This window comes from Amphiprion ocellaris, chromosome 11 (genome assembly GCF_022539595.1).
Source record: "Amphiprion ocellaris isolate individual 3 ecotype Okinawa chromosome 11, ASM2253959v1, whole genome shotgun sequence".
In the NCBI taxonomy this organism is placed as follows: domain Eukaryota; kingdom Metazoa; phylum Chordata; class Actinopteri; family Pomacentridae; genus Amphiprion; species Amphiprion ocellaris.
The window spans coordinates 25,613,885-25,621,840 of record NC_072776.1 but is presented as its reverse complement, the minus strand read 5'-3'; the positions used below and the strand labels follow the sequence as shown (position 1 = coordinate 25,621,840).

General features: G+C 39.6%; 1 long non-coding RNA gene across 1 annotated transcript; it reads right to left on the bottom strand.

The window, feature by feature from the left end:
* Positions 1–473: 473 nt before the first annotated feature.
* On the bottom strand, positions 474–3,428 carry LOC129350097 (uncharacterized). Its single transcript, XR_008603334.1, has 3 exons — positions 3,063–3,428; positions 2,792–2,893; positions 474–553 (listed from the first exon to the last, which is right to left on the bottom strand). It is a non-coding gene; the product is annotated as an uncharacterized LOC129350097 (long non-coding RNA).
* Between the last annotated feature and the right edge of the window lie 4,528 nt (positions 3,429–7,956).

Here is a 7,956-nt window from a genome sequence, read left to right as displayed (position 1 = left end):
ACTGTACAATGGTCATAGGATCGTCATTATAAATGTACTTACTGAGCAGCTGAGGAAGAATTCACTGGAATTATCTCCAAGATACAGGGGCAGACATTGCAGGACAACAGTGCGTGTTGTGGTGATGTCATTGGTCTCATGGAAAAGATGACAAAAAACAATAAGCAGAAGACTATAGGAAAGGCAAAATTGTTTATAAAAAAATGTGCATATATGCATGTGCTCAAGTTACAACTATGAATTCTAAGTGCTTGAGGTAGTCAAAGAATTACTTGTATTGTGGTAGAAATAGAAGTAGAAGTTGTTTTACGAAGTAGTAGTAGCAGCAGCTGTAGGCCTAGTAAAAGCAAGCAAGCACACTACCATAAGGTGGTAATAATGAAGAATCTGAAACACTTACTTGTGAATTGATTGGCTGGAGGAGGTGACCAAGTGATTGGCTGACAACTCCTTTTCTGAAGAGGTCAATGAGACGAGTGGCGTGGTGGTCAAGAGCTTCGTAGAAGTCTTTCTTGAGGTTCTTACTGGCAACTCTGTAGAACTCAGCAAAGACCTTAAAAAACAAAAAACACATCCAAAGGATTGTTTACTACACTATAGTAGTCATTTTAATGCCAAGAGACTATTTCACTGTCGTATACAATACACTTCTCAAAAAGTAATGACCAAATTGCAGAAACTGATGATGTGTTAGGCCTACTAAATTATTAATCAATTAATCTAATGAAACAACAGAGTAATCTACAATGAAAATAATGATTGCTTGTGGTGTGGTTTAGTACCTAACTGCAATGATTAATCAATGAATCGGTGATCCAATTAATCAACAACTATTTTGGTATTCAATAAATCATTTTGTGATTTTAAAAATGTAAAAATCTTCTGATTTCAGCCTCTCAAATGTGAATATTTTCTGATTCTTTCATGAAATCAGACCTATTTTCTTTGTGTTTTAGGCAAAACAAGACATTCACAAACATCAGCTTGAACTTTGGAAAACAGTGATTGATAGTTTTGCCTTTTTTCTGATATGTTGCAGACCAAGCCACTAACTGTTTGGGTTTGGTTTGATCCCTCTAGGGCCTAATCAATTACTTGATAAATCAAAACAGTAATTGGCAGATTAACTGACTGTGAAACTAATCATTATTTGCAGCCCTAGATCAGTGTAGTGCAGTGTAGGTAAGCCATACCTGACTTTCTGTGAACAGTGCAGGCCAGCATTCCATCATCCTTTCGACTGAAGGCTGTTCTTCCACGATTTCTTTGCATCGCAAAGAAAATGTCTGGTCCATCATTTTCTTCACATCAGCTGAGTCTGGAAGCCTTTTCTTTGCTTCACTTTCAAGCTGTCTTCTAACTGATTCCAAAGTATTTGCATTTTGACCATCAGGAAAATTTGGCAAAAAATTGGTCTCACTTCTTTTTGGTCTTTTTATGTTACTACATGATGGCTCCCCTTCAGGAAAATCCCTCTGTCGCTTGTTGCCATTCGCTGTGACATCAGCCATTCCAGATCTTCTAATTTTTGTACGGAAATTCCCCATCTTGAACTTAATGCTATTCTTCCATCCACAATATCCAGTGGGTGATCCAGCTTGTTTCAGGCAGGGATGTTTTGCAATCAGTGCAGAGGAAACTTCTCGACAGTGTTTCTCCGTGGGGTATGCCGTGTACTTGTACATTGTCTCTGCAAGTCTCTCTAAGATCACGTTTCATGTCCCGGGAAACATCCATCCGATTTCCATCCTTCATATAGGCTAGGTCTCCCTGTCTCAGTCGGAAATTTACATCCACAGAGAATTCTGGAATATCAAATGCAGAAGGCCAAGAATCCGGCCTCATCATTTGATATTTTTCTTCACTTGTATACAGTATCTCTGTATCAGATGTGCTCGGTGAGGACAGTGCACTAGAGATTGAAGAGAGGGACTCAAGACTTAAAATTTTCAGCGTGGCTCGATCTGGCAGTTCTGACACATCTGTCAGGTTGCAGAGGGCATTGTTAAACAGTGGGTCTTCAAACTGTAGTTTGAAGTCATACGGTAATGCCAGTTTAACTTTCAAGTGATCCAAAAGAGACTCAAGGTTGCTTGGTTTCTGATCGAGACTGATTCTTCTAATGTCACAATCAGTGACTATGACTGTGACTGGCCACTTCTGTTCCATCATCCTACAAAGAACAGAGCCATAAATTAAGTGCAGTTAACATAATATGTAATGTTTCAAAGAAACAAACAATGTGCCTCTGACTCGGTACGCAGACAAAGGAAAAACATCCTGAAATTCAGTCAACTGCGTGGCAACCAAGCCTGTGCTGCTTTGTGTCAATTCATAAGCATGAAGATGCTCATGATACCATGCAATCATTGGTTTGCACAAGAAAACAATGTCTGCATTAAGCACTAGCACTTGCTTAATCTGTCTGAGCTCTGGAAGCCCTCCACATGAACCTTTTGTGAAGCCACCATGCTTTAATCTGTAATGCTTTAATAGCTGGCCACGTTTTAAAGAGACAAAAGTGCAAAACCTACATGTCCACTGCATGCCTCTTCCAGTAGACACTTGAAAAAAATACAGGAGAACAAAAAATTAGACTAAAAGAGACATTGCCCACCTATGAATGACTAATGTTGAAATATTTGAGATTAGCAATCTGTCTTTTGCGATGCTACTAATTATTCATCATTGTTATATTTTGAATGATCAAATTTGAAATATAGCACAATAACATTTTGAACAATTTCACAGAGAAGACATGAAAAGAATTCTTGAATAAAGAACAACAAACCTGATTTGATTCTCAGTGGAGGACAGTTGGCCACAATCCAAGACTTTCTTTTTGAGGATTGTCCTTTCTTTACTTGTAAACTTGTGCTTGTACAGTCTGGATCTGTTTTGGAAACAGCAAACAGTTGTCTATAAAACAATTCCAAAAAACTTTTTACTCACATTTACTTATTTTTTTTAACAAAACTTTTTAATACAATAATTTTGCAATGGTGGATCAAATTAAGACACAAAAGTAAACATGAAATAAAACTTTCTAAGAAAGACAATACCATCTCTGAAAGATTTTTGGTCAAGTCTACTGAGAGAGTTTCTTATCAATGATGCAGCAGTGAGGAGGAGGTGTACAGACACGAAAACTGCGGTTGCTGAGCTGGTCTGGCTGGGTAAGATGATTATCTGGTACCCTGGTGGCCAACAAAGTCTTGGTGACCGAGGGTACCTCTTTTCAAACTGCCACCAACTTCACTGCCAGACACCACCTAAGATAGTCTATATGGAGAAAAGAATAAACACAAAAAATGATTAAATAAGTGTTATTTTAACAGTCATGTGTTACCTTATTCTCATGTCTTTCATATCTAAACAAGATATGATGAACTGATTAATATTGCAGACCTGACAACCTTTGACAGTGTTTCGAGTACCACCTCTTTACTATTAATAATAATGGTAATAATAATAATAATTTTATTCTTTACAGCACCACTCTTATGGCATCAGGTGGGAGGTTTACTAGTGTTTAGTTATCCATTACATTAATACTGACAGTATTAATACTTTATTATTATGATAGCAAGACCCACAATGTGACAATTTAGGTTGGTTTAAATATGATGCAAAATTCATAATTCACAATTACATATCATTTCATTTTTTAAGACATAAAAAATGTTAAAAAGCTAAAAACAAATTCATGTTGGACATCGATTACATATGCTCCTTTCTACAAAGCTTGCATATAACAGCTTTAATTTGGTGAGTCACGTCATGTACAGTGTGCAGTTTAGTGAGGCAAAGAGCTGCACCAGCACAGGAGCAGATAGTTTTTCTACTGTGTGACTGACTGCAATTGAACTCTTTTTTTCAGCGACGTGATAGATCAAACTCTTCTGCTTCTCTAGTCCTTGGCGCCTCAGCATGCATAGACTTAGAAAATCGAGCCCGTTGGAAATCCACGAGACATTAATGACAGTCATGTGTACTTTCAGAGCATCAATTTTTACCAGCATACTTAGATTTAGAAATGAGTACAGGCTATGCAAAATGCATGCAGGTCGGTAGGTCTGCTAAAGTTTGGCTACCTGCCTGCAAGTGCCGTGCTTCACTTGCAGGCAGGTAGCCGAACGTTAGCAGCCGCCCTCCTGCACAGCCCGTTAAAATAAACGGTTAGCTTAAAAACTGCGAAATTAGCAGCGCGCGCTGTTCAAGCAGCTAACAGATGGCGGGGCTGGTGCAGGAACAGGGGAAGACGTTACAGATTAGCACTACACTAGTGTTCGCTTCAGGCTGTTTAGACCGAGTCAAAGCACTTTTATTCGGATTCGCTCGTGTTGAGTTGCTGCTAACTTTTTAACGTCTGCTCTTTCAACACGCGCACGCCGGCACGCAAACACAGACTAACATGCCATAGGTCTCGGAGAGTCGGAGTTGTTGGCTGGCTTCTTTGAACAATTCTCATTCCAAAAATAATTTTACATTGATAAACAGAAGATGTACACTTGCCGAAATCAACGTTAGAGCCAACCTTCCGTGAGAGCCCTGGGTCTGCTTTGACTGCTTGCTTCCAGTAAATGCGCGCAAACCGGAAATGGACATGTGCACAGGGGCGCACAGCTCTGAAACTTAAGTCTCATACCACAAACCATGCTGTGCACTCAGAAAAACCAAGTACATATAATTAAATGAAACAACTATGTGGATAAAAAGTGGAGAAAACTCGGTGTAAGAAAGTAAACTTTAAAAAATGGGATAAGTTAGGTCAAATGCACTATTCCATCTTTAGTCAGGCCAATGTTTACATTTACAATGTATTTAATGTGTGAGCATGTTCAATTCAATTCAATTCAATTTTATTTATATACCGCCAATTACAGTCAAATTGTGTCGAGACGCTTTACAGAACCCATATGCCTGACCCCCAGAGCAAGCCAAAAGGTGACAGTGGCAAGGAAAACACCCTTTTAACAGGGAAAAAAAACTTCGAGCAGAACCCGGCTCTTTATGTGGGGGGACTCATCTGCCTGCTGGCCGGGCGGGTTGAGAGGGACAGAATTTCAATTCAATTCAATTCAATTTTATTTATATAGCGCCAATTACAGTCAAATTGTCTCGAGACGCTTTACAGAACCCATATGCCTGACCCCCAGAACAAGCCAAAAGGCGACAGTGGCAAGGAAAACACCCTTTTAACAGGGAAAAAAACCTCGAGCAGAACCCAGCTCTTTATGTGGGGGGACCCATCTGCTGCTGGCCGGGCGGGTTGAGAGGGACAGAAGAGGTAGAGAGGTAGAGATAGAGGGGTAGAGGTAGAGATGGAGGGATACAGATAGAGGGGTAGAGATAGAGAGGTGGGGGGGTGGGACACAAGGACCATAAAACACAGCCACACATCTGAAGCATCCAGCATCCAGCTCTGGGACCAGGGACACTCGGAGAAAGGACACAGAAAGAAACAGAGTGAATGTAATGCAATAATGGTATATATAGTAAATACATAGGTAGTTAGAGAAGGGCTCAGTGCATCCAGAGAGGTTCCCCAGCAGCCTAGGCCTATAGCAGCATAACTAGGGGCAAACTAAAGGGACGTCAAGAGGGGAAGTCAGTTGTGCAAATGAAAACACCAGCTCACCCCGTCAGGGTCACCCAGTCAGCCCTAACTATAAGCTTTGTCAAAAAGGAAGGTCTTAAGCCTGGTCTTAAAAATAGAGAGGGTGTCCACCTCCCGAACCCAAACTGGGAGCTGGTTCCACAGGAGAGGAGCCTGATAACTGAAGGCTCTGCCTCCCATTCTACTTTTAGAGATTCTAGGAACAACAAGTAAGCCTGCAGTCTGAGAGCAAAGAGTTCTGCTAGGATAGTATGGTACTATCAGGTCTTTAAGATATGATGGAGATTGGTTGTTAAGAGCTTTATATGTCAGAAGAAGGATTTTGAATTCTATTCTAGATTTAACAGGAAGCCAATGAAGAGAAACCAATATAGGAGAAATATGATCTCTCTTGCTAACTCCCGTCAGTACTCTGGCTGCAGCGTTTTGGATCAGCTGTAGATATTTCAGAGAGCTATTGGGACAACCTGATAATAAGGAATTACAGTAGTCAAGCCTAGAAGTAACAAATGCATGGACTAGTTTTTCTGCATCACTCTGAGACAGGGTGTTCCTGATTTTCACAATATTTCTCAGGTGGAAAAAGGAAGTCCTACAGATTTGTTTTATGTGCGAGTTAAAGGACATGTCCTGGTCAAAGATAACACCGAGGTTCCTCACAGTAGTACTGGAGGCCAATGTAATGCCATCCAGAGTAACTATATGCTTTGAAAGCTATTCTCTAAGATGTTTGGGGCCAAATACAATGACTTCAGTCTTGTCTGAATTTAGTAGTAAGAAATTATAGGTCATCCAGGTCTTTATGTCCTTAAGACAATCTTGCAGTCTAGCTAGCTGATTAGTTTCATTTGGCTTCATAGATAAATACAATTGAGTGTCGTCAGCATAACAATGGAAATTAATACAGTGCTTCCTAATAAAGTTGCCTAAGGGAAGCATGTATAATGTGAACAGTATTGGTCCTAAGACAGAACCCTGAGGAACTCCATGATTAACCCTAGTATGCTCAGAAGAGTCATTGTTGACATGCACAAACTGGAACCTGTCTGATAAGTAGGATTTAAACCAGTCCAGTGCTGTCCCTTTAATGCCAATAGAATGTTCTAGTCACTGTAATAAAAGTTTGTGGTCGATTGTATCGAATGCTGCACTAAGGTCCAATAAAATAAGTATAGAGACCAGTCCATTATCTGACGCTATGAGAAGGTCATTAGTAACTTTCACCAGAGCTGTTTCTGTGCTATGATGCACTCTGAAGCCTGACTGAAACTCTTCAAACAAGCTATTCCTTTGTAAATGTTCACATAATTGATTTGCAACTGTTCTTTCCAGAATTTTGGAGAGAAATGGGAGGTTGGAAATTGGTCTATAGTTGGCTAAAACATCTGGATCTAGAGTGGGCTTTTTAAGTAAAGGTTTGATTACAGCAACCTTAAAAGCCTGTGGTACATAACCTGTTACTAGAGAGAGATTAATCAGATCTAACATTGAGGAATTAATTAAAGGTAAAGCCTCCTTGAACAGTCTAGTTGGGATAGGATCTAAAAGACATGTTGATGGTTTGGATGTAGAAGCTATTGAAATGAGTTCAGAGAGATGTATGGGGGTGAAAAATTCTAAATATCCATCTGGTCTTACAGCCAATTCTAAAGTATCTGTACTCGATGATACATCTGTGACATTTGCAGGAAGGGCCAGAGTAATTTTTTCTCTAATCGTAATAATTTTATTTGTAAAGAAGCTCATGAAGTTGTTACTGCTCAAAGCTAAAGGAATACAAGGTTCAACAGAGCTCTGACTCTTTGTCAGCCTGGCTACAGTGCTGAAGAGAAACCTGGGGTTGTTCTTGTTTTCCTCTATTAAAGATGAATAATATGTTGTCCTGGCATTACGAAGAGCTTTTTTATAAATTACTAGACTATTTTTCCAAGCTACATAAACTTCCTCTAAATTAGTGGAGTACCACTTCCTTTCCAGCTTTCGGGACGCCTGCTTTAAAGTCCGCAGCTGGGAATTATACCAAGGAGCAGGTCCTCTCTGAGATAGAACTTTCTTTTTTACAGGTGCAACACTATCAAGTGTTGTACGCAGTGAGGCTACAGCATTATTAACAATATAATCCACTTCTGTGGGGGTAAAATTATAATATTTCCCTTCCATTATATCAGTAAGTGGTGCTGGACTAAATAGAGAGGGTATTATTTCCTTAAATTTAGTCACCAAATTGTGAGACAGACATCTGCTGTAATGATATTTATTCTTAACTCCTATACAATCTATTGTTGTAAATTGAAATGTTATCACAAAATGGTCAGAAAGAAGAGGGTTCCGGGGAA